General features: G+C 35.6%; 1 protein-coding gene and 1 pseudogene across 1 annotated transcript in view; both read left to right on the forward strand.

Annotated features, from left to right (window-relative positions):
* The window catches only part of LOC137210719 (CUB and sushi domain-containing protein 3), a 705,705-nt gene that overhangs the window by 198,585 nt on the left and 479,460 nt on the right, over positions 1-27,660 (forward strand). The gene's annotated exons all lie outside the window — the stretch shown is intronic.
* On the forward strand, positions 9,219-10,062 carry LOC137210508 (dnaJ homolog subfamily B member 9 pseudogene; annotated as a pseudogene).

Genomic DNA, 27,660 nt, shown 5'->3' on the forward strand with positions numbered 1-27,660 from the left:
ATATGCGCAACTCAGAACATGATGTCGAGGCAATTATGTTATTAACTGTTTTCTAAGAAAAGCAGATGGTAAAATAAATTACGTTCTTGGGAATTTTTCTTAGACTTCCTATTTCTAGAGAGCATTCTTCCATGAAGAATTAAAACAGAGTTAGTGAAAGGGCTCCCATTTTGTCGCTTAATGGAGAAATGTTTACCTGTCCACATTACCAGTGAAATTTTGCTATTCTGGATTTATTATTTTGGGTAAAAATCCAGTCTTTAAAACAGGAACGCCTAAGGATAATTTTAAGTTTTCATTGGTTTTATTTGGGTACCAGAGAAGAGAAAGGTCTGCAGCTGGTCCAGACACCTGTTGGGAGTCTGCTCTTATAAGTTTAATGAGCTGTTCTAAAATATGCATTGAGTATAGACTTGGAACAAATAACCAATATGTTATACAGGTATCCCCACTTTTTATTTTATTTTATTTATTTATTTTTTATATAGCAGGTTCTTATTAGTTATCTAATTTATACATATTAGTGTATATATGTCAATCCCAATCTCCCAATTCATCCCACCACCACCACCACCCCAACTTTTCAAACGTTTGCTTCACGCCACTTCATTTTCATGAAAGATCTACATTAGTACCTGTTTTCACTAACCAAAAGAAACCTGAAGAGGATTTTTCACTTTTACGAAAAGAAGTAAAAGATGAAAATGGCGTTCAGCATTGTTTTTCAGTTAGCTGTTGTAGAGGCAATGTGCACCCTGGGCAGTGAGAGTGACACCACCAAGCTCCTTTCCTGGGAACTACGCTCAGCATCTCAGCGTCAAGCTGCCACAGCTTTGAACTATGTCTGTTGCATCTATGCTTTATCTCAGTATATTTTGTGCATCTATTAGTAAGATGTGTCCTAAGGTAATTGCTTCTTCGCTTTACTCTCTATGGCTTACAAAGTGTTTCATAGGATTGCTTTGTTTTTGGATAGTGGGGGAAACCTGTACCCCTCTTTTCACATAGCCAGAACACAGTCTTGGACACTGAGGGTTGAAAGTGAAGTGGTACCCCTCACTATTACACCTAAGAAATCACTCACAAAATATGTGTTTCTAATCTCCACAGCTCTGAGCTCTGCTAGTTGAGGTCTTACTTCCTAAGAGGACAAAGGAAGTCCACTAGGGGATGCAACAATTCCGATTTTCTTGTGGCGGAGATTGTACCCTGACTGTATTCAGCTTCTTAAACCACCCATCAACAGGCAAATAAAGGATTTACTGTATTGGCTGTGGTGATTGACCCTGATTATAAACGGGAGATAGAGTTGCTGGTGTACCTTGGGATCAAGAAGGAGTATGTATGGAAGCCAGTAGATTTTGTAGGCTGCCAATGAATACTTTGCACAGAAATAAATTAATGAAAAATTACAGCAGATATCAACAGGTTCATAAATGGCTCAGACACTTCAATAAAGATTTTGGTCATATCATCATGACCAGCTGAAGTGGTGGCTGAGGGAAAAATATGAAACACATGGTGAAGAAAGAAATATAGACACCAAAAATGGCTTTGTAAACAATTGCAGGAAAAGAAAAAGAATGGGATAACTATCAGTATTTTCTCCCTTGCTTTGTTATGGACATGTTTGCATACGTATAGACCAGTTTTTGTTCTTTCTTCTTCTATTTCTCTACAATTTAATATAAGGCACGTTGGTGGTGGTTAGCCTTGTCATATAGGCTTTAAGATGTCAAGAGGCTTTGTGACTGAGCTAGGTGATGGGAACTAACAGTAACTGCTGCGGAAGTGCATCTTTCCTTTGGAGGAGAGAATAAACATGTCTTCATCTATTTAAAGACAGACTCCCCTGTTCAGTATTGATTTCTCCAATGGGAGGCACTCACAAGAGACTTTATGGCAAAAAAGAAGCAAAAGCTGCTGTCCCTCAACAGGCAGGTGGGTTCAGGGGCTTCATCAAATGGCAGATACATAGTTTTACCAGAGGTTTCACGGCCTTCTCCCTGAAAATTGCCTCCTTTGAGGGTTACACACAGCTGGGATTGTCAGCAGCAATTCCCAGTGATTCTTGCACTTTCTGATTTACTGAATGCTGGAAGCCGCTTCCCTGTCCTATCACTCTCCAGGCTCTTCTCTGGTTTTGTAAACTTTTGATTTCCTATATTAATCCTTCTTGTCTCAATAACAGAGAAGTTTCTCTTTTCCCATTAGAACTCTGTCTGATGCAGTAATTACTATATTTTCTCCTAACAAACACTTGAAATTACTGCTCTGAGGAAAATGAAAGCTTCTCTTCTCAACATAATTCATATCCCTAAAATCTCAGCTTCTCCCCATATTTTGGATAAAACTGTAGGTTTGTGTATTTTGAAAGGAGATCTAAAGTGACTTTTATCTCCACTAATATAATAGCTCTCACTGTGATAGAGGAAGACTAGAGTTGATTACATCCTGACTTAGACCTCCATTCAGCATTTTCTTCTTTTTGAATCAGGTCCCTCCACCACTTTGTACTGTGTCTATCCCGAGTGAACGAAGAATCCAGTGCTCATATAATCTGTCAAATACCAGTATGTATACTTCCCATCACTCTCGCCTACTTTCCAACAGCTTTCTATCAAGTGTGCTGTACTTTCTGCATGCGCACCTTGTATTATTCATCAAACTTTTCTCCTATCCAGCCTTTCTCCAACCACACAGGCCCATTCTTCCCAAAACTACTTTAATATTTCAAGATAAGTTTTGGCAATTTATGTTCATTTTTTTTTCCTTCATAAGGACCACAGACAAAGGCAATTTAGTCAATTAAAAACTAGATGATTTGTAAGCACAAAGAAAGTTGGGATAGTGAGTGGAACTCTTAAGTCTCAGTGTCTTTAAAACTTCTTATGTATTGGGGGTGAACAAACTCTTTGCTGGTACTACATAAGTTGAGAAGGTGTAAAGTGTGTATAGGCATTTCCTACGGTAACTCCTAACAGCAGTTTATTCGCTCTGCTCCCATTCTATATAGATCTCCTCTAATACTTCCTTAATGTTCTTTCCACTAACAGGTCATTTATAGAATCATTTAAACGATGTTATACATTCAGGAAGAGTTCCTGGTGCATAGAGGCTCTTGAGCTGTTTCTGCACACCACTTTTTTTCACATGTTTATAATGAGGCCTTTTTTCCCCCAATTTAATTCAACTTTATTTAACAGCATTGCCTAAGTATCAGCCATTGCCCTGGAATACAATTATGTTCATCCTTTGCAGAAATAGTAAAAGAGATACATTTCTCCTATAAATGTATTACTTTAAATTTTACTTAGTCTTTCTTTGTAAAACTGAATTATTTTAATTATAAAAGCAATACATGCTTTTATATTAAAAAATAAAGATATTTTTAAAATAACATTAAACAGAAGAAAATATTGGGTTGGCCAGAAAGTTCGTTCAGGTTTTTCTATCATGTGGGAAAAAACCTGAACGAACTTTCTGGCCAACCCAATATCTGTGGCTCCCATTCATCTCCAAACCTTTGCCCCAAAGTAACAGGTTTTTCATTTAATATTTTTATTTTTAATACCACTTACCACCATAACTTTATACCTAAACCTACACCTCTACTTGTTGATTTATCAGAGTTATGTAGTAACTTTTGACACCAGCAATGAAAACTATGAAATTAATGTGCTTTACTTCTCATCTTAGCCACTCCATTTTCCAACTGAAATAAGTGTATAGACATTTTTAGTTTTTTTAATTACATATGGTACTTAAAAACTTATTTTAAAACATTTTTATCAAGGAAAAAAAATCAAGGAATAAGTACACATGGTTGCAAGAACTGACGAGCTTATGATAAAAAGAGTACTAATCTCTCCTTCTTACCCCACAGGGAACATTGTAAATCTATTTTTATTTTCAGTTTTCTGGGTGCTGTTACCTCAACAATTCTAGATAAATAAATATATACCTCTATTATTTTATATATTTTTAGATTATATATATATATATATATATATATAGACTCTCTGGGGGAAAAAAAAAAATTAGAATATCACTCACTTACCCTACCCTCTTTCTTTTCTTTGTCTCCTCCTAATGGGAACAAAAAAAAAAAAAAAAAAGAGAACAATGCCTTGAAAGCCAATGAAGAAAGTATATCAAAGAGAAGTGTGTATAACCAGTAGGATTATATTGCATGATAGGTAATGAGAGAAGGACTAAGAATTTATCATTGAATTTTATAAGATGAAAGATATTGGTGTTTATTACAACAGCAGCTTTTATGGAGTTGTTGGGGAAGAGGTTGATTAGAGTGGTTTTAAGAGAGAGCGAGAGGTGAGGAGTTGGAGACATGGATTATTGACTGTTCTTTTCAGAAGACTGACTGCAAAAAAGACTAGAGAAATGGAGTAGTAGTTGGTGGGGGACACAAAATCAAGAGAAGTATTGTTTTAAAGTTCAGAGAAACACTAGCATTTTTTAACCCTGTTGGGTATGAACTAGAGAGTGAAAAAAATTATGATGTAGTAGAGAAAGGAGAATCGCTGGAATGATGTTCTTGATTAGGAGAAAACATAGATGATCTAGTGCTCAAGAGGATAGGAGATGGTAGGTGGGTAAATGGAATGATGAGAGTCTGTAAAATTTTCTTTTTGATTGATTTGGATTTCTCAGTGAAGTAGGAAATAAGGTTACCACTTGTGACTTTGTAAGGCCAGTAACAGAAGATGTAAAATAATTATCCAGGATAATATAGACCCACATCATTACTGCCCATAGGTTACAAATGATTGTGATTTGAAGCAAGATTTCCTTTTGACTGGAAAAAAGAAAAGAAAAGAAACTACTTAGTTTGGAGGGATATAATATTTTGAATAGATATTTTGTAATTAAAAAATAAAACCCTAGGGAGGGTGGGAGGGAGGGAGATGCAAGAGGGAAGAGATATGGGAACATATGTATATGTGTAACTGATTTACTTTGTTATAAAGCAGAAACTAACACACCATTGTAAAGCAATTATACCCCAATAAAGATGTTAAAAAAAAAAAAAGCCAAAGAATATTTGCAAGTAGAAAAGAAAATTAAAATTACATGTGAATATCTTAACACCTCATACACAGATTAAGAGACTTAATTGATGGGCTTATATTTCAAGTCAGTAATTTTTATCCAGAGTACTAGAGTTTTTAAATAAGAATGGAGAGACAGGTTACAGGCATAATTGTGTGTATGTTTTCAGAAAGATAGAATATTTTTAGTAAACATCAGAATAATCTTTTCTTTTTAAACAATAAGAGCTACTACTTTTACTGGTCTTCTGTGAATAGAACATTTTTTTTTTAAAAAAACTTGCTTTTGCAATAGAAAAAATCAAGTTGCTTAACACAATAGCATGTAAACCCTGTCATTGGCTCTCTTACCTCATCTCATACTACGCTACCCTTGGATCATTCTGTTTCAGCCACAGTGGCCTTTTTATTGTTACATGAATATGCCAAGCACCTACATACCTTAAGGATTTATACTTACTCTTCTCTCAACCTGCATATATGCTTATATTTCACATACTCTCACTGTTAAAAATTTTACTGTCATAAACAAAGCACCTATGCTCTCTCATTTCCTGCATTGTTTTACTTCATAGAACTTATTACCATCAAGAAATTATGTTTCACTTATTTGTGTATAAACTTTCTCCTCCCATGTGAATATGTAAAGCCGGGATTTCAGTCTTTTTGATTTGTTATTCCCAGCACCAAGAATCATGTGTTACATGATGGTCAATAAAATTATAGAATTGAAAAAAAAATCAAACAATTAGGTACTCAAAAGGTAATTATTTTTCTTTTTATTATGATTTCTGGCAAACTTAACAATTACACATTCCCTTTTTAACATCATATAAGGCTGTCTTGTGCCATGACTGGATTTTGTTTTGTTTTTGTAACATAGACCATCCTCTGTGTACCTCCTTGTGTGCTTGCAGAAAGCTCATTTTTAGTATCCTTTTTATGAATTGTACTGTCAGGAGGTTTTTTTTCATTCAACATACTTGTAAATTGTTTATGAATAATTATCGCTGGGTATTTTCATTCCTTTCTGGTTTTGATGCACAGTAACTTATTAGTTAACCCTCCGCCCTGAGTATATTCTAGTCTTGGTGTAGCATTCTATAGTACTTCTCTGTGACTATCAGAGAAAGATTTTAGGCTTCTTTTGGTAGAAAGAAAATTCTTGGCAAGGACTGAGTTTTTAATAGAGCCACGAATAGACCATCCATTCTCATGTTTGAATCAAAGACAACATGAAACTTCATATATAAAGCCACTCAATACCCACTCCCCACCTCCCCAGTTTTAGCTGCTGAGGCATATTGCTGTCCCACTACCACGTAGGCTACAGTGCTACACAATAATATTTATTTATTGAATAAAATTAATACTAATGTGTTTCTTTTGTCCCCAAAACTAATTCTAACTTCTAAAGAGTCTTTTGTTGTTATTGTTATTTTTACTATTTCTTCCAAAAATCTTTAGGACCTTTATCCAAGGGAACAGAACTGGAGGAGAGTGAGGGCCACCAGTTTCTAGTACAGATTTTGGATTGAGGTTAATTTTTTTTATCTCTTTTTTTTATTTGCAATAAATTTCTGCAGAATCAACCTCAAAGAGGATTGTATATGATACCCTCCTCTGTAACCAACATGATATTTGTATTGCTCTTTAGTTTAGATGGCATGGTAATATAACTAATATTTATTCATCTTACAAAAATTGATAGTGGAAACAGATAGTGGAAACATATATCCCCATATCCCCTCCCTCTTGAGCCTCCCTCCCACCCTCCCTATCCCACCCCTCCAGGTTGTCACAAAGCAGCAAGCTGATCTCCCTGTGCTATGCTGTTGCTTCCCACTAACTGTTTTACATTGGGTAGTGTATATAAGTCGCTTCACCTCTCTCACTTCACCCCAGCTTCCCCCTCCCCACCCCGTGTCCTCAAGTCCATTCTCTATGTCTCCGTCTTTATTCCTGCCCTGCCATTAAGTTCATCAGTACCATTTTCTTTTTTCAGATTCCATAAATATGCGTTAGCATACGGTATTTGTTTTTCTCTTTCTGACTTACTTCACTCTGTATGACAGACTCTAGGTCCATCCACCTCACTACAGATAACTCAATTTCATTTCTTTTTATGGCTGAGTAATATTCCATTGTATATAGCACATCCTAATTCTTGATTCAACTCTACTAGCTGTGTGATCTTGGAAAAGATCAACATAAACCTCAATTTTTTTTCAGCTTGAAGACTGGGTAACATATAAGATTTATTTTATAGGTAATGAGGTAATACACATAAAACACATAGCATAATTCTTGAGAAAAAATAAGTATTATCTTATTATTATATATTATTGATTGATATGTATATGATCAAAAACATGACTATTGTCAAAGAGCACTGCTTTTAGTTACATTATGGAAAAACTGTTTAAGAAGCTGTGCGAAATGCACTTGTGGATTTATTCGTTTATCATAGGCTTCACTGCTAAGTTGAGAATGGAAGCTGAATTGTTAAAACAAGAAGTTTAAAAGGTAAGAGAACAAATGATTAAATTTTTAGGCAACTGACTTAAGAAAAGAAAATAAAGAAAGTATACATGCATACAAATTATAGACCCTTGAGAATAAAATATTGAAATTAGGCCAACTAATAACCCTGCAGTGGCCTCTAAGTGTTAACGTGAAAGGAAGAGTGACAGTCTCTCATTTTAAATCAAAAGCTAGAAATGATTAAGCTTACTGAGAAGGCTATAGAAGGTCATGACAGGCCAAAAGCTAGGCCTCTTGCACCAGTTAGCCAAGTTGTGAATGCAAAAGAAAGGTTCTAGAAGATAGTTAAAAGTGTTACTCCAGTGAATACCCAAATGATAAGGAAAGTGAAACAACCTTATTGCTGGTAATGGAGCAGGTTTTAGTGCTCTGGAGAGAAGTTCAAACCAGTCACAACATTCTCTTAAGCCCAAACCTAATCCAGAACAGGGCCCTAACTTTCTTCAAGTCTGTGAAGGCTGAGAGAGGTAAAGAAGCTGCAGAAGAAAAGTTTGAAGTTAGCAGAGGCTGTTCATGAGGTTTACGGAAAGAAGCCGTCTCCGTAACATAAAAGTGCAAGGTGAAGCAGCAAGTACTGATGCAGAAGCTGCAGCAGGTAATTTAGAAGATCTATCTAAGATAATCAGTGAAGGTGGCTACACTAAATAACAGATTTTCAGTACAGACAAAACAGCCTTATATTGGAAGAAGATGCTGTCTATGACTTTCATAGCTAGAGTGGAGAAGTCAACGCCTGGCTTCAAAGCTTCAAAGGACAGGCTGACCCTCTTGTTAGGGGTAAATGCAGCTGGTGACTTAAAGCCAGTGCTGATTTACCATTCTGAAAATCCGAGGGCTCTTAAGAATTATGCTAAATCTACTCAGCGTGTGCTCTATGAATGGAACGACAGAGCCTAAAAATAGCACATCTGCTTACAACATGGATTGCTGAATATTTTCAATCTCACTGTTGAGACCTACTGCTCAGGAAAAAAAAAAAAAAGTTCCTTTAAAAATACTACTGTTCGGGGCTTCCCTGGTGGTGCAGTGGTTGCGAGTCCGCCTGCCGATGCAGGGGACATGGGTTCGTGCCCCGGTCCGGGAGGATCCCACATGCCGCGGAGCGGCTGGGCCCGTGAGCCATGGCCGCTGAGCCTGCGCGTCCGGAGCTTGTGCTCCGCAACGGGAGAGGCCACAACAGTGAGAGGCCCAAGTACAGCAAAAAAAAAAAAAAAAAAAAAAAATACTACTGTTCATTGGCAATGGACCTGGTCACCCAAGAGCTCTGATGGAGGTGTACAACAAGATGAATGTAGTTTTCATGTCTGCTAACACAACATCCATTCTGCAGCCCATGGATCAAGGAGTAATTTTGACTTTCAAGTCTTATTATTTAAGAAATACATTTGAAAAGGCTATAGCTGCCATAAATAGTGATTCATCTGATGGATCTGGGGAAAGTAAATTGAAAACCTTCTGGAAAGGATTCATCATTCTAGATGCCATTAAAAACATTTGTGGTCTTCAGCGCTGCCCTTTCAGGGGTTGGGGCTGGAAGTGACGCCAGGCTGAGCAGCAACAATAGTTTTCCACATGCGCGTAGGGTGCCAGGGTCAGGATATTAGAAATGAATACTCCCCAGTCAGTTTTCATCTTTGAAACCTGCATTTTAACGGTAACCGAATTAATTTTGACCTCAGAAAGTTACTATGGTATCTTAGGTGTGCCAAAGTCAGCATCAGAGTGCCAAATCAAGACGGCCTTTCACAAGTTGGCCATGAAGTGCCATCCTGATAAAAATAAGAGACCTGATGCTGAAGCAAAATTCAGAGAGATTGAAGAAGCATATGAAACACTCTCAGATGCTAATAGATGAAAAGAATATGATACACTTGGACATAGTGCTCTTACTAATGGTAAAGGACAAAGAGCTAGTGGAAGTCCTTCTGAGCAGTCATTTAACTTCAATTTTGATGACTTATTTAAAGACTTTGTTTTTTTTGGTCAAAACCAAAACACTCGGTCCAAGAAGTGTTTTGCAGATCACTTCCAGACATGCCAGGATGGTTCCAGTAGACTAAGGCACCATTTCCAGGAGTTTTCTTTTGGAGGTGGGTTGTTTGATGACATGCTCGAAGATATGGAGAAAATGTTTTCTTTTAGTGGTTTTGACACTGCCACGAATCGACATACAGTACAGACTGAAAATAGATTCCACGGATCTAGCACGCACTATAGGACTGCCACTCAACAAAGAGGAAATATGGTTACTACATACACTGACTGTTCAGGACAGTATTTAGTCCTTTTTCTGTTGTCATTAAACCAAACTAGTTGACTCTTCTTCAGGATCTTTGATGCAGAACCAATTTTTTGTGAACTATTTTGACAAGTGCATGATTTCACTTAATTTGACATAGCTATTAAATATATTTAAATTGTTTTTGACAAATTCAGCAACATTCAGTTAGTAGAGGAATAGCTAATTATTAAATTCCCTGATTATGCAAGGTTCTTTAAGAAAAGATTATAATTCTGCCTGGTCTTTTTTCTCTACCTGCCCTTGGACTTATTAACATGACCAGTTTTATTACCAAGGAAAGAATGAGTTTGCCGATAAATATTTAAACGTTAAATTTTAAAAGTTATTGTAGATTTAAATTGTGTGAACTTGAATGCTTTTTTTTGAGTGAAACCTTTGCTAATTTAAAATTGCGTGCTCTGTAGCATCTCTGACTCGGGTTGCAAAATGTACGTCAAACTGTATAATTGAGTCGTTCAGCAAAGTATAGCAAGCAGTATCTTGGTTAATTTCTACTGAAAGCTTCAAAAAGGTATGGTTGAATATTTACCACAGAACCATGCAGAAGAATTGGAGTAAAGGAAGTGATTGTATTGCTCATAGACATTTAGACTGAAAGAAAGTTGAAAACTTAATATTGCCAAGAGATTGTTAAGTGGCTAATGATTTCATCCCTGGCTAATAATTTTGTAGTAGTGATATCATAGCTGTTTTATACATTTTTTCACATTTCTTTCTTAATTGTTGGTGCTCTAGGTCTTAGTATGAATTTATGTATTTTTTTGTGTGTATGGTTTTTTCCTCTTTGCACTCATCTTTAGAGATTAACTAATACCTCATTCTGTTTATAAAAACAGCCAGTAATTTCTGTGCAACCTTATTATGTGCAAAATTTTTAAATCCTAAGAAATGTGTGCTTTTGTTTTCAGATAGACTTATTTCTTTTTTTTCCCTTGAATTTTATTTTATTTATTTTTTTATACAGCAGGTTCTTATTAGTCATACATTTTATACACATCCATGTATACATGTCAATCGCAATCACCCAATTCATTACACCACCACCACCACCACCCCTGCTGCTTTCCCCCCTTGGTGTCCATACGTTTGTTCTCTACATTTGTGTCTCAATTTCTGCCCTTCAAACTGGTTCATCTGTACCATTTTTCTAGATTCCACATATACGCGTTAATGATATTTGTTTTTCTTTTTCTGACTTACTTCACTCAGTATGACAGTCTCTAGATTCATCTGTGTCTCTATAAATAACACAACTTTGTTCCTTTTTATGGCTGAGTAATATTCCATTGTATATATTTACCACATCTTCTTATCCATTTGTCAGTCAATGTGCATTTAAGTTGCTGCCATGACCTGGCTATTGTAAATAGTGCTGCAATGAACATTGGGGTGCATGTGTCTTTTTGAATTATGTTTTTCTCTGGGTATATGCCCAGGAGTGGGATTATTGGGTCATATGGTAATTCTATTTTTAGTGTTTTGAGGAACCTCCATACTGTTCTCCATAGTGTCTGTATCAATTTACATTCCCACCAACAGTGCAAGAGGGTTCCCTTTTCTCCACACCCTCTCCAGCATTTGTTGTTTGTAGATTTTCTGATGATGCCCATTCTAACTGGTGTGAGGTGATACCTCATTGTAGTTTTGATTTGAATTTCTCTAATGATTAGTGAAGTTGAGAAGCTTTTCATGTGCTTTTTGGCCATCTGTATGTCTTCTTTGGAGAAATGTCTATTTAGGTCTTCTGCCCATTTTTGGATTGGGTTGTGTGTTTTTTTAATATTGATCTGCATGAGCTGTTTATATATTTTGGAGATTAATCCTTTGTCCATTGATTCATTTGCAAATATTTTCTGCCATTCTGTGGCTTGTCTTTTCAGCTTGTTTGTAATTTCCTTTGCTTTGGAAAAGCTTTGAAGTTTCATTAGGTCCCATTTGTTTATTTTTGTTTTTATTTCCATTTCTCTAGGAGGTGGATCAAGAAAGATTTTGCTGTGATTTATGTCAAAGAGTGTTCTTTCTATGTTTTCCACTAAGAGTTTTATAGTGGCCAGCCTTATATTTAGGTCTCTAATCCATTTTGAGTTTATTTTTGTGTATGGTGTAGGGAGTGTTCTAATTTCATTCTTTTACATGTAGCTGTCCAGATTTCCCAGCACCACTTATTGAAGAGACTGTCTTTTCTCCATTGTATATCCTTGCCTCCTTTGTCATAGATTAGTTGATCATAGGTGTGTGTGGGTTTATCTCTGGGCTTTCTGTCCTGTTCCATTGATCTATATTTCTGTTTTTGTGCCAGTACCATATTGTCTTGATTACTGTAGCTTTGTAATATAGTCTGAAGTCAGGGAGTCTTGATTCCTCCAGCTCCGTTTTTTTCTCTCAAGACTGCTTTGGCTATTCGGGGTCTTTTGTGTCTCCATACAAATTTTAAGATTGTTTGTTCTTGTTCTGTAAAATATGCCATTGGTAATTTGATAGGGATTGCATTGAATCTGTAGCTTGCTTTGGGTAGTATAGTCATTTTCACAATATTGATTCTTCCAATCCAAGAACATGGTTTATCTCTCCATCTGTTTGTATAATCTTTAATTTCTTTCATCAGTGTCTTATAATTTTCTGCATACAGGTCTTTTGTCTCCCTAGGTAGGTTTATTCCTAGGTATTTTATTCTTTTTGTTGTGGTGGTAAATGGGAGTGTTTCCTTAATTTCTCTTTCAGATTTTTCATCATTAGTGTATAGGAATGCAAGAGATTTCTGTGCATTAATTTTGTATCCTGCAACTTTATCAAATTCATTGATTAGCTCCTGGAGTTTTCTGCTGGCATCTTTAGGATTCTCTATGTATAGTATCATGTCATCTGCAGAGTGACAGTTTTACTTCTCCTTTTCCAATTTGGATTCCTTTTATTTCTTTTTCTTCTCTGATTGCTGTGGCTAGGACTTCCAAAACTATGTTGAATAATAGTGGTGAGAGTGGACATCCTTGTCTTGTTCCTGATCTTAGAGGAAATGCTTTCAGTTTTTCACCATTGAGAATGATGCTTGCAGTGGGTTTGTCGTATATAGCCTTTATTATGTTGAGGTAGGTTCCCTCTCTGCTTACTTTCTGGAGAGTTTTTATCATAAATGGGTGTTGAATTTTGTCAAAAGCTTTTTCTGCATCTATTGAGATGATCATGTGGTTTTTCTTCTTCAATTTGTTAATATGGTGTATCACATTGATTGATTTGCGTATATTGAAGAATCCTTGCATCCTTGTGATGAATCCCAATTGATCATGGTGTATGATCCTTTTAATGTCTTGTTGGATTCTGTTTGCTAGTATTTTGTTGAGAATTTCTGCATTTATATTCATCAGTGATATTGGTCTGTAATTTTCTTTTTTTGTAGTATCTTTGTCTGGTTTTGGTATCAGAGTGATGGTAGCCTCATAGAATGAGTTTGAGAGTGTTCCTTCCTCTGCAATTTTTTGGAAGAGTTTGAGAAGTCTGGGTGTTAGCTCTTTTCTAAATGATTGATAGAATTTCACCTGTGAAGCCATCTGGTCCTGGACTTTGGTTTGTTGGAATATTTTAAATCACAGTTTCAATTTCATTGCTGTGATTGGTCTGTTCATTTCTTCCTGGTTCAGTCTTGGAAGGTTATACCTTTCTAAGAATGTGTCCATTTCTTCCAGGTTGTCCATTTCATTGGCATAGAGTTGCTTGTAGTAGTCTCTTAGGATGCTTTGTATTTCTGTGGTGTCTGTTGTAATTTCTCCTTTTTCATTTCTAATTTTATTGATTTGAGTCCTCTCCCTCTTTTTCTTGATGAGTCTGGCTAATGGTTTATCAATTTTGTTTATCTTCTCAAAGAACTAGCTTTTAGTTTTATTGATCTTTGCTATTGTTTTCTTTGTTTCTATTTCATTCATTTCTTCTCTTATATTTATGATTTCTTTCCTTCTGCTAACTTTGGGTTTTGTTTGTTCTTCTTTCTCTAGTTCTTTTAGGTGTAAGGTTAGATTGTTTATTTGAGATTGTTCTTGTTTCTTGAGGTAGGTTTGTATAGCTATAAACTTCCCTCTTGGAACTGCTTTTGTTGCATCCCATAGGTTTTGGATCGTTGTGTTTTCATTGTCATTCGTCTCTAGGTATTTTTTTATTTCCTCTTTGATTTCTTCAGTGATCTCTTGCTTATTTAGTAACATATTGTCTCTAGGTATTTTTTTATTTCCTCTTTTATTTCTTCAGTGATCTCTTGGTTTTTTAGTAACGTATTGTTTAGCTTCCATGTGTTTCTGTTTTTTATATTGTTTTCCCTGTAATTGATTTCTAATCTCATAGTGTTTTAGTGAAAAAAGATGCTTGATATGATTTCATTTTTCTTAAATTTACTGAGCCTTGATCTGTGACCCAAAATATAATCTATCCTGGAGAATGTTCCGTGTGCACTTGAGAAGAATGTGTAATCTGCTCTTTTGGGATGCAATGTCCTATAGATATCAGTTAAATCTACCTGGTCTCTTGTGTCATTTAAAGCTTGTGTTTCCTTATTAATTTTCTGTTTCAGATTATCTGTCCATTGGTGTAAGTGTGGTGTTAAAGTCCCCCACTATTATTGTGTTAATGTCGATTTCCCCTTTTATAAATGTTAGCAGTTACCATATGTATTGAGGTGCTCCTATGTTGGGTGCATATATATTTATAATTGTTATATCTTCTTCTTGGATTGACACCTTGATCATTATGTGGTGTCCTTCCTTGTCTCTTGTAACATTCTTTATTTTAAAGTCTATTTTTTCTGATATGAGTATTGCTACTCCAGCTATCTTTTGATTTCCATTTTCATGGAATATCTCTTTCCATCCCCTCACTTTCAGTCTGAATGTGTCCCTAGGTCTGAAGTAGGTCTCTTGTAGACAACATATATATGGGTCTTGTTTTTGTATACATTCAGCAAGCCTCTGTCTTTTGGTTTGGAGCATTTAATCCATTCACGTTTAAGGTAATTATCGATATGTATGTTCTTATTACCATTTTCTTAATTGGTTTGCGTTTGTTTATCTAGGTCCTTTTCTTCCCTTGTTTTTCCCACTTAAAGAAGTTCCTTTAGCATTTGTTGTAGAGCTGGTTTGGTAGTGCTCAATTCTCTTAGCTTTGGCTTTTCTGTAAAGCTTTTGATTTTACATCGAATCTGAATGAGATCCTTGCCAGGTAGAGTAATCTTGGTTGTAGGTTCTTCCGTTTCATCACTTTAAATATGTCATGCCACTCCCTTCTGGCTTGTAGAGTTTCTGCTGAGACATCAGCTGTTAACCTTATGGGAGTTCCCTTGTATGTTATTTGTCATTTTTCCCTTGCTGCTTTCAATAATTTTTCTTTAATTTTTGCCAATTTGATTACTATGTGTCTCAGCATGTTTCTCCTTGGGTTTATCCTGTATGGGACTCTCTTTGCTTCCTGGACTTGGGTGGCTATTTCCTTTCCCATGTTAGGGAAGTTTTCGAGTATAATCTCTTCAAATATTTTCTCGGGTCCTTTCTCTCTCTCTTCTCCTTCTGGGACCCCTATAATGCGAATATTGTTGTGTTTAACATTGTCCCAGCGGTCTCTTAGTCTGTCTTCATTTCTTTTCATTCTTTTGTCTTTATTGTGTTCTGCAGCAGTGAATTCCACCATTCTCTCTTCCAGGTCACTTATCTGTTCTTCTGCCTCAGTTATTCTGTTATTGATTCCTTCTCATGTATTTTTCATTTCAATTATTGTATTGTTCATCTCTGTTTGTTCTTTAATTCTTCTAGACCTTTGTTAAACATTTCTTGCATCTTTTTGATCTTTGCCTCCATTCTTCTTCCGAGGTCCTGCATCATCTTCACTATCATTGTTCTGAATTCTTTTTCTGGAATGTTGCCTATCTCCACTTCATTTAGTTCTTTTTCTGGGGGTTTATCTTGTTCTTTCATCTGGTATATAGCCCTGTGCCTTTTCATTTTGTCTTTCGGTGAATGTGGTTTTTATTCCACAGGCTGCAGGATTGTATTTCTTCTTGCTTCTGCTGTCTGTCCTCTTGTGGATGAGGCTAAGAGGCTTGTGCAAGTTTCCTGATGGGAGGGACTGGTGTTGGGTAGCGCTGGCTGTTGCTCCGGTGGGCAGAGCTCAGTAAAACTTTAATCCACTTGTCTGCTGGTGGGTGCTGCTGGGTTCCCTCCCTGTTGATTGTTTTGCCTGAGGCAGCCCAACACTGCAGCCTACCTGGGCTGTTGGTGGGGCTAATGGTGGACTCTGGGAGGGCTCACGCCAAGGAGTACTTCCAGAACTTCTGTTGCCAGTCTTCTCCTCCTCACAGTGAGCCACAGCCATCCCCTGCCTCTGCAGGTGACCCCCCCAACACTAGCAGGTAGGTCTGGTTCAGTCTCCTGTGGGGTCACTACTCCTTCCCCTGGGTCCCAATGCACACACTACTTTGTGTGTGCCCTCCATGAATGGAGTCTCTGTTTCTCCCAGTCCTGTTGATGTCCTGCAATCAAATCCTACTAGTCTTCAAAGTCTGATTCTCTAGGAATTCCTCCCCCCTTTGCCGGACCCCCAGGTTGGGATGCCTGATGTGGGGCTCAGAACCTTCACTGCAGTGGGTTGACTTCTGTGGTATAAGTGTTCTCCAGTTTGTGAGTCACCCACCCAGCAGTTATGGGATTTGATTTTATTGTGATTGCGCCTGTCCTACCATCTCATTGTGGCTTCTCCTTTGTCTTTGGATGTGGGGTATCTGTTTTGGTGAGTTCCAGTGTCTTCTGTTGATGATTGCTCAAAAGTTAGTTGTGATTCCAGTTCTCTCGCAAGAGGGAGTGAGAGCGGACTTATTTCTTTAGTTCCACACTTTTCCATGTTATACTCCATATGAGTATTAATCCTGTGGATACGTATTAAAACTAGTAAATATCTCATACAACTTTGTGTGTGAAAGAAATATAATATTTACAATATGAAAAATATATGTGATTCATGGGAAGAGCAAAACATCACCATTAACAGGAGTTTGGAATAAGTTGATTCCAACTCTCATGGAGGACTTTAAGAATTTCAGAACTTCAGTGGAAGAAGTCACTGAAGATATGGTGAAAATAGCAAGAGAACTAGTATTAGAAGAGGAGCCTGAAGATGGGACTGAATTGCTCCAATTTCATGATATGCTTTAACAAATGAGAAGTTGCTTCTTATGGATGAGCAAAGAAAGTCTTTCTTGAGATGGAATCTACTCCTGGTAAAGATGCTGTGAAGATTCTTGAAATGACAGTAATGGATTTCAAATATTACATCAACTTAGTTGATAAAGCAGCAGCAGGGTTTGAGAGAAGTGACACAATTTTTGAAAGAAGTTCTCTGGGCAAAATGCTATCAAACAGCATCATATGCTACAGAGAAGTCATTGGTGAAAAGATGAGTCAATCGATGCAGAAAACTTTATTGTTGTCTTATTTTAAGAAATGGCCACAGCCACTCCAACCATCAGCAACCACCACCCTGATCTGTCAGCAGCCGTCAAATTCAAGGCAAGACTCTCCACCAGCAAATATTATGGTTAGCATTTTTTAGCAATAAAGTACTTTTAATTAAAATATGTAAATTTTTTAGACATAATGCTATGGCTGGATATGGTTCTCCAGGAAAGAGTGCTGGAATTCTACACGGGTAGCTACTATAAACTCTACCACAATCAAGAGGATAGGAAATTAAGCAGCATCCTCTGAAAACCCTAAGGACAAAGACATACCACTGTAACTAAAGTGAGCGACCAGATAGCCAAGACTGGGAAGCTTCTTCCATTGGAGTTGCTTTTTCAACACCCATAAAGCTTGAAAAGTGATTGCTGTAAAAATGCTGGGAGGTAGGGGCGGCAGGTAGTGCACATCTCTAAAGCCTTTACTTGTCAGCAGAAAAAAATCAGTCAAAAGCATCAGTAGATTGGTATTTTCCTTCTGCCAGATATCTCACAATACATATAATTGGTATAATTTAATTAGCATACAGAATTATAGCTGCAAGGGAACCTGGTAAATATAGTTTTTACCTTTCTGGATCCTGCTGCACTGAAAAGGTAAATTAGAAATTTGTGGGAATAAACACTGAAAACCAAGTGACCATATCACCACACATTGATTTATTTTCCCTATGAAAAGCAAAATGGTTATTAAGAAAAAAATTAGCAAAATTTTCCTTTAGTTCTTATTTCTTTCTCATCTTCCTTTTGTGATTTAGGAGCTAAGCATGTTCTCAGAAGTCATAAAATAAATGCCCTACCTTATCTAGAATCATTTTGTTTATTAATTATTATTAGTGTATTTCTTAAGGACTATGAAGTTTTTCAGTAGAATATAAAAATATTTGAAGTCTGTAAAAAATTAAAACAACTTCAAAATACAAAAGGAAAACCTGGAATTGACATTAGTCAGTTTTTATTTGGATATCTACATATATTCATTTTATATTAACTTCATTAATTATACAATCTCATATTCAAGAAAGGTTTATTACTATGAAAGCAATGTGTTGGCTAAAGTTCTTATTTCCCAAGCATTCCTGAGTATCCATGATGATTTTGAAAAAAATCATAGCCAAGTGTAATAAATTATATAGTATTAAAAAGGTCAAAATCAATATTATACAAATCTTACCTTTTAGGGAAAAAATGCATAAACATATTGTTGTGTATTATAATTGGAATGTATGGCATATGATTGAGACTATTTTCTTCCTTTTAAAGAAACACAAGCCTACTAACAAATTAAGCCAATTTACAATTTATCAATTTGTTCCACATATGTTCTGCAACAGCTGATCAGGCTCAGCTTTATAAAGCTGTGCTCACTTTTGCTCCAGCTACTGTATGTACTGCATCCTCCTTTCATTCCCCAATGCACACAATTTTCAGAGCTGTATTTCTAAATCAGAGATGTGGCCAGGTCATTTACCTGCTTGAAAACCTTGAATAACTTCATAATGTGCCCAGGATAAATCCAGGCTCCTCAGTGTGGCTCCCTGAACCATTTTCTCTAGCCAGACCTGCCTGCATACCTTTCCTGCACTACACCTTACCCATTCCTGTGTCTGTCCTTGTGTTTGTGGTGCTGTCTGCACTTGGAAATGTGTCTTTATTCTAATTTGGCTGACTACTCTTCACCCTTTAAATCACCCAATTCTGTGAGGCTTTATCATATCATCTATGCCCAAAGTCATTTTATTTGGTAATTCAAAACAAGTAACCAACTAAATAAATAGGACAGAGTAATGAAAACATAATTCCTATACTAAAGACAGTTCTATTCTCCCTTTTAATTCTCCATGTGAAATTATGACTTACTGTCATGACTTTTATAATTACAGTAATTGAATCAAGATAGGTATTTTAAATTTGTGAATGTATTTACTGAATGATAAACACTGTATTTTAGTAACAAGAAACTTTCCTCCAGTGTTCTTCACTTAAAGAAATGAGTTAAAAGTTAGAAATAAATTACTTAGCTTGAATTGTACTATTATAATATATATGCATTAATATATCCAAAAATGACATGGGAATTATGTATTGTGTGTAAAGCATTATTCTTCAAAGACTGATGATATTCATAAACTTCCTTCTGATTTAGAAATTCTTGGATTCAGTTTAGGCTGTCAATAATATTCCTTCAGCAATAATCTTTCAACATAACAAAGACAGCTGTTTGTAGTGTGGACAAATTGCTGCAGTATGTTCAACACGCTGAAATTTCTAAAAGTACACCTGAAACAGATTTTTTATTTTATTTATTTATTTTTGGCTACATTGGGTCTTCGTTGCTGCACCCGGCCTCCCTCCAGTTGTGGAGAGCGGGGGCCACTCCTTGCCGCGGTGCGTGGGTTTCTCATTGTGGCGGCTTCTCTTATTGTGGAGCACAGGCTCTAGGCGCATGGGCTTCAGTAGTTGTGGGACACAGGCTCAGCAGCTGCGGCTCACAGGCTCTAGAGCGCAGGCTCAGTAGTTGTGGCACATGGGCTTAATTGCTCTGCAGCATGTGGGATCTTCCCGGACCAGGGGCTCAAACCCGTGTCCTCTGCATTGGCAGGCAGATTCTTAACCACTGCGCCACCAGGGAAGCCCTGAAACAGATTTTTTAAATGCTCATTTCTTTTTAGTTCTTTTCTTTAAAATGAAAATCTTTTCATAAAGATAAATTTAGTCTGCTGTATATAATAACATTGCCTAAAAGACTATTTCATATATTTAAGATTCTTTTCAGGAAATGATTTTACTTAGCAGTTATATAATATTTGCTTACTTGTATATCTATTTATATTATCTTGTTTAATCATTTGTTTGTAATGAAATATCATGGCATAAGGGGCAGGTAATTGTTTTACTTGGCATATTCCAGGAGGTATACAAAATTGAACCAAATATTTATCACAGTGATTTTTATTTATATAATGCAGGCATTCTGGAGAAAAAGCATATGGTAAAGACAGTTTATTTTCCTTTTAAAGAAATACATTTTTTAAAGTCCAATGTACATTTTAAATATTAAATGAAGTTTCACACTACCAAAGAGCCTTCACGATTTTACATTTTTCTAAAAATCAAAAAGAAACCACATGATATTTGAAAAGGGGAAATTGTTAATTTCAACACCTTTTCATTCCTCTTCCTCTACCTAATCATCCTTCAAGTTACTTCTCTTGAATCTTGTAAATTCTCTAAAAATGTAAGCATATTAATCTTGTTTTAAAATAAGACAAAAATCAGTTGAGGAGATTTAGATAGTATATTTCTTTAGGGTTTCTAAAATGTAAGTAATTAGTTTATTTTTGCTATCAGACAATAAATGCAAAAATATCTAGCCTGTTGCTTAGAATATAGAAAACATAAATAAATAATCATGGCATAGGTGCACAGTCCAAAATACTCTTATGTGTGAAGTGAGTTATCATTAAGAGAAGATTTTTATTATCCAATCTAATTTCATTTTTAAACTGAATTTTAAACTTACTAACAGTAAATTCTTTACATGGATAAGCTTATCAGTAATAATGGCAATGATGTTTTATTATGTATGGCATAACAGAAAGCATTCTGGCACTACCATTTACAGGTTTGGTGGCATTGATAAGTCCTTTATTCTCTCTGAAACATACTTCAGTTTCCCCTTCTGTAAATGGAAAAGACAAGGAAGCTTGTTAGAATTAAATGAGATAGTCAATATGGATGAAAGCATCATATACACTGAAAGATACTATATAAATATTCTTCTTATTCATATCATTATTTTTAAAATTTTGTTTTAAACTGCATCACATCCATCAATTTCTCACATTAGTTACTACAGTAAAAAGTTTTTGCCTCTTAAATATAAATCCATGGGAATAATTCCAAATGAATCAGTTTAAAGTATTGCTACTTATAAAAATGTACTCTTTAGTTACACTCACTAAGTAGTATGGATCAAAATGATTTAAAATTATATATGGGAGAGATGTCACTGCAGTTTAACTAAATTTTCACAAAAAATTAAAATATCCATTCTGATATTTCCAAAAGGATTCTTTGAAGTTTTTCTGTGTATATACACAGTCACAAGAAAATATTAATCCCAGTGATTGAGATGTTATTACTTTGTTTCCTTATTGAAAAGTGACTCAATACATAGCTTTATTTAGAAATCAAAGTGATTCTTCACTAAGACCGAAGTAATCTTTGTATGAATTAAAACTAGTCATTAAGAAATTCTATATCCAGCTGTCCTCCTTTGAAAATAATTGTCACTATGTTTTTTTTTTTTTTTTTTTTCTGGGAGAGTTTAAGCTTTAATAACTTTGCCATATCCTTAACAATATGAAGAACTTTTAAACTATTTTCTACTGCAAGTTTATTTGCTTTTGTGTATTAAGATTTGGTTTGCCATTATTTTCAGCATAGTTTTTGTTCTTTTTTCCAACCACATGTACGCATAAGCACTCACACACAAGTACATGTACATGTGTACACACAGGCACTTATATGAATATGTACTAAATATGCCTTTATGTCCAGTAGCACCAGGTGCATGTTTTGCCAGGCCCAGTGCAAAATGAAAATGTTGGATCTCTTGTTCAAAATAATTAAGAATTTCAAGATGGCAGAAGAAAAAAAAAGCATTAAACCGAAAGTGAGGCTTTTCTGAGAGTGGGGCCCAGTGTGATTGCACAGGTCACACATCCACTAAGCAGGCCAGGCTGTTCACATTCTCTGCAGGAAAACTATGCAATCTTCATAAGTAGTTAGCCTTCATTTTCATTTCCTTGCTATTGAATCTGTTATGTATGAGGAGGGAAAATGGTAATAAAATACCAGTTAGTGCTATTAATGTTACTCTATGATCTAGTATAGCTATAGGTTATACACTTTTTTTTAACTCCTCAAGAGTAGAATATGGATCATGTTTCTATTCCCTGAACTTGGGTATAGTAAAATCAAACAATTGTCTTTGTACCAGTTAGTAAATAACTTTTCTCATCGGTTAAATTTCTGAAGTGTTACACAGTTAAGTGATAGGCAAGAAAAAATATCTATTTCTTAAAATACAATATCCAAACTGTACTTTCAACCCATTGTACAGACTTCCCTCTCATGGGAAGAAAAAAGCCTTAAAACTTTCTACCTAGCATAAGGACTAAACTCTAATCAAGTAACTTAAGCATCGATTTCCTGAACAGATGTATTTTGTGTATATCCTATTTGCATTTAGAATAACCTGTCAGACATTTTTGGACTCTGGGGATAACAGAAAAGGAGGCACTAATAATGAAATGTTGCATTATACGCCTATGCAAAAATCATTTCAATATGAAAGTGTTACTACACTATTTTATAATTTTAAAAGAATTTTACCAGAAATCTGAGTCCTCTTCAATCAACTCTATATCAGCTTTAGTATATATGCACTAAATTATATGTATATTATGTGGCAGATGGGTATGGATGGGGTAAAGGTAGGAAATTAAGTGGTAACACAATCTGTCTTATACCTGAACCTCTTGAAAACAGAAACATATGTCATCTTAAAGGTCTTTTTTTTCCACTATCTCAGAGGAAATTATACCTGTTTTTGTCAAGCCTGTTGATTCCATTGCTTTTCATTTCTTATGAGACCACCCTTCATCAATTTTCTCTTATTTCACAAATATCTTTAAAAATTTTCACCGGCTTCTTTCATTTTAATTTCTATTCATTCCTCAACCCATTACAACTCGTGTACTCTACCTAAATTGCCTGAATTACTCAAATAATCTTTTTTTGCCTCCTTTTTTTAAAATTATAGACAGATAACATGAGATGTACTCTTGACAAAAAGTGTCCAGCACTGTCAACTATAAGCACAGTGTTGCACAGCAGATCTCTAAAACTTACTCATCTTGCATAACTGAAACTTTAAACCTGTTGAACAGCAACTTACCATCCCCCATCCCCACCCCAGCCCTGGCAGCCACCGTGCTACTTTCTGCTTCTATGAGCTTATTTTAGATGCCTCATATAAGTGGAATCATATCCTGTTAGTCCTTCTGAGACTGGCTTATTTCACTTAGCAAAATGTTCTAAAAGTTCACCCAGGATGTCATATATGGCAGGATTTTCTTCTTTTTTATTCCATTGTATGTATATACCACATTTTCTTTATCCATGAATCCATTAATGGACATTTATGGTTGATTCCATATCTTGGCTATTGTAAATAATGCTGCAATGAACATGGGAATGCGTATATCTCTTAAAGATCCTAGTTACAATTCTGTTGGATAGATACTCAGAAGTGGGATTGCTAAAATACACAAAGAATGAGTCAAATGCTGGCTTGTTCTTTTGGACTTTTTTTTTTGAAAAATAATATTAAGTGCAATAAAATATCCTTCACTTCACATTTGACTTGCACAGTGTGATCACAACGAGAGCCATTTTTGAGAAAAACTATTTAATGGTTTCCCACTTTTCTCAAGGGCCTCTCAAAGCTGAAATTCAAATATGTCTCTTCTGAAGTACCTAGTGTGTTATTATTTTGCAAGACTTACAAAATTTACTTTCCAAAAATTTTGCACTAAAGAAGCTATTCACTAGTGTTAAATTATTGGAATTCTTGCATAATAATAATTATATAAGTGGTCAGCTCATTGGTGAATAATTTTGTATTATGGGTATTGCTTTGTTATGTGAAGATTTTTACTGAACACTTACATACCAAGGACTTCCCTGAATAATTGGATGCAAACATCTGCATCTTTTGATCCACTACTTGGAAGGATTATTTAATCAGTCTTTGAGATGCAAACTTCAAATGTATAAAATGGATGGTTAGTCATTTTAAATATTAGTAGACTTTCTACTTCAAAAATGCCAGACTGACATAAGCACTTATGGAACCCTGGGCTAATCTCCCCTCCCCTCAACATTCATCTGCAGCAGTGATACCACAATTTATAAACCAAGGTCAGGTTATATCACTGTACACTTACATGTTCATTACTGATCAAGACTGTTTTTCATCTAGCTATCAAAGTATCATCAGAATGCAATCATAGTTCTAAGAATAGGAGATGAGTTTATACAATAATTTACATTAATAAATAATCTACTTCAGACACTAAATGTTTTAATCTGCAGTAAAGATCTGCATGGGTGGAAATATAAGCTATAGTAATGGATTCATAAACTCACTACTTGGAAAAGGTCAAGAAAGGTTTTTCTTCATTGTTATCGTATTCCTTAACTGCATAAATGAGATATACAGCTAAAGCTTCCTTTAGAATAGTAGGAATTAGTCCTAAGGAATCAGGGTCACTCGTTATGAAGTCTATATTTGGTTTTGGCACATCCAGCAGCTTTATTGTGTATCTCATCACTCCCATTTTTCTTTTGCCTCATTGTTGAGGTGACAGTGTAGTTTATTGTTCAAACCAGGGCACTTCTGAGAATGATATGGGATGCTATTAATAACAACAGTGACACCATAGGCATAAACTTAAACTGTCCAGGGCAAGCCAGGACTTACGTTAACCTGTCATAGCACTTTTCCCTTTAAAATTTCTGTGTCAAGTTCTATCCTTTACCTTTCAAGAAAATCTGCCTTTAGCTATGGATCACTTTACAGTGTCCAGCACTTGTCTATGGCCATGGCACCCTGAACACGCCTGATCTCATCTCAAGTGTCAAACATCAATAAGTAATCAATATATTACCTCTGAAAAGCTTCAGCATTTGTAACAAAAGACTAAAGCCTTAAAGAGATGAAGCTCTAGTTTAGGTAATTCCAAAAATCTTCCAGAGAGGGAGTATGTCATAAATGGTGCTAATTAAATGCTTGCTTCTCCACCTATTACTAAATTTGGTATCCTGTCAAGTTCTCAGAAGTTTCCAGAAATAATATGCCCTTTTATATGCAGTGTTTTCTTATATCTACATTTGCATATGCCTTCCCTTCAAGCAAATTGTGCTAGATACAGAAAGCTGCCCAGTGGTTCATCCAATTAATTATTTCTGCCTTACTTCAAGTCTTATCTCTCCCCTAGATTTTTAGTTCCATTGATGCTTACCTTAACCTTTCTAAAAGTGAGCACGAGGTAAATATTTAACAATATTAAAGTATTTTCAAAACATCTTAAAGAGAAAACAATTAAAATGTGAAAGTAAATTTTTGCAAAAGTGATTCAGCTATTTCTATGAGCTTGTTAGATGAAAAACCTCTAATTTCTGTCAGGGAACTAGTTGCTGGCATGGGTCCAGGGATTTCCTTCCATTCTTCACTGACTAAAATATGCTCATTCATTTATTCATTTGCCTATTCAATAGAGTTTACTGTAGTCAAGCACTACACTAAAAATATAAACTGTATAAGACAGTACAGTTTCTATCTCATAGCCCAGCAGGGGAGATAAATACACAACGTTGAATTAACAATATTATAGAGTTAACCATAACTCTATAGAACAGCAAAGAGAAGAAAATCAAAGAACACCAAATAGGCAGATCTTCACAGAGTTCATAGACCAGTGGAATCCTGAAGCGTTGAGTACATTTACCAAGCAGAGAAATGGAGAAATTATACTGCAAGCTGAGGGGAGTTCTCATAAGGACACAGAAGCACAGAGAATGTGGTGGTCAGGAGGCTGCAAGCAGGCGCCTGTGACTAGAATGCCAGGAACCCATGGTGTGGGCCTGTTAGGCAGATAGGTCAGAATGTGAATGGATCTAGAAAACACAGGAAGGGGTTTTAACTAAGAGTTACCAAGATTTAACAAAAACATTTATGAAGAAAGCTAATTCTGTTAGCAGTGTAAAAAACATTTATAGAAATATGGGGAAAAATTGTTGAGGTCCTAAGGGAAATCTGTCAGTGACAAGGGGTTGGTGTTTAACTCATCCAAAAGCAATGAGACCATTTATTCATTCATTCTACATATATTGTATACTTACATGCCCATATTATGCTAGCTGGTAGGCTTCCAAACGTGAATTAGCTACTAAAGTATAATTTAAACAGAAGAGGACTTGAACACAGTCTGTTTTCATAAAATTGAGATATGGTCTCAGTTTCCTGGGTACCTTGGTTCTTAAGGTATATAATTTAAAATTTTAGATTTTGATAGTGCATGGATGAGGATTTGTGTTAAAGTCACACATCTTAACCCACAACTAATTCCTGCCCAAGGAGTCAAAGCTGGGTGATAAATCAATAAAAACAGCAAAAAGTATTATGTTATTCTTGGCAGATTTCTCCACGAGGTGAGTGAGAGTGTGACAGTGATCAATATTAGAGTGGCTGTGCCTGAAACATATATTTTCCTAAAATGACATTGACCCAATAGACCCAGACCTCTCATTCAGGGAGAAAGCTGACCTTAAGTTCTGAGCACCTTTTAGCAGCCTGAAGGTTACAAGTATTGGTTTACATGTTCTCTCTTTCACCTGGACTACAAGCTGCGTGTCAGAAAGAATTGTCTCTTTATTTACCTTTGTATTTAGTCTAGCACACAACACTGGAACATAAAATTGTAAAATATTTGTCAGTGAAAATTAAGATAAATGGATATCTGAGATATGAATACAGAATACTTCTAATTAACACTTATTTGGAAAACTCTGATCCAGAATTTTTTTCATTATTAGCAAGATCAGAACCTCCCATTGGGATTTAATATACTCAAGTTGTTTGTTTCCTGGATTGTTGGGGGCGAGAAAAGCCAAATTTACACCTAATTTTCTCCTCCACTCACATTGTGCTTTTCTAACTTTTCTAGGATTTTCTGTAGATGTGTTTGTTTTATTTATCAGCAGACTTAGATAATAACCATTATCTAATACAGCTCATATTTAACTGTAAATAGGACAAGCCAGATTTGTAGAGTAATTGGGATGTTTTAATAGAAAGTATTTTTATTTTTTTACTCAAGGATTTCTCTCAGAGTTAGACACTTTTGTCCCAGAAAACAATTTTTTTTTTTTTAAATTTATGTATGTTCTCTGCCACCACCAGAGGGACTTTCAAAACAAGACACAAAAAGAGAACTGTCCAGTGAACTCTTCCTTCCTTCTAAATTCAGGGACCTTTCACAGTACAGCCTTTTCCTTGGAAGCTGTAAACAGTACAAAGGCATGACTATAACACAGGGAGGTACTTTATTAAAAATTTTTTTCTCTTATGAATTATCATTTCAAATATAACTGTATCCTCAGGAATTTCATGTCATTTGTAATTTATTCTT

The sequence above is a fragment of the Pseudorca crassidens genome, chromosome 17, assembly GCF_039906515.1.
Source record: "Pseudorca crassidens isolate mPseCra1 chromosome 17, mPseCra1.hap1, whole genome shotgun sequence".
Classification (NCBI taxonomy): Eukaryota; Metazoa; Chordata; class Mammalia; order Artiodactyla; family Delphinidae; genus Pseudorca; species Pseudorca crassidens.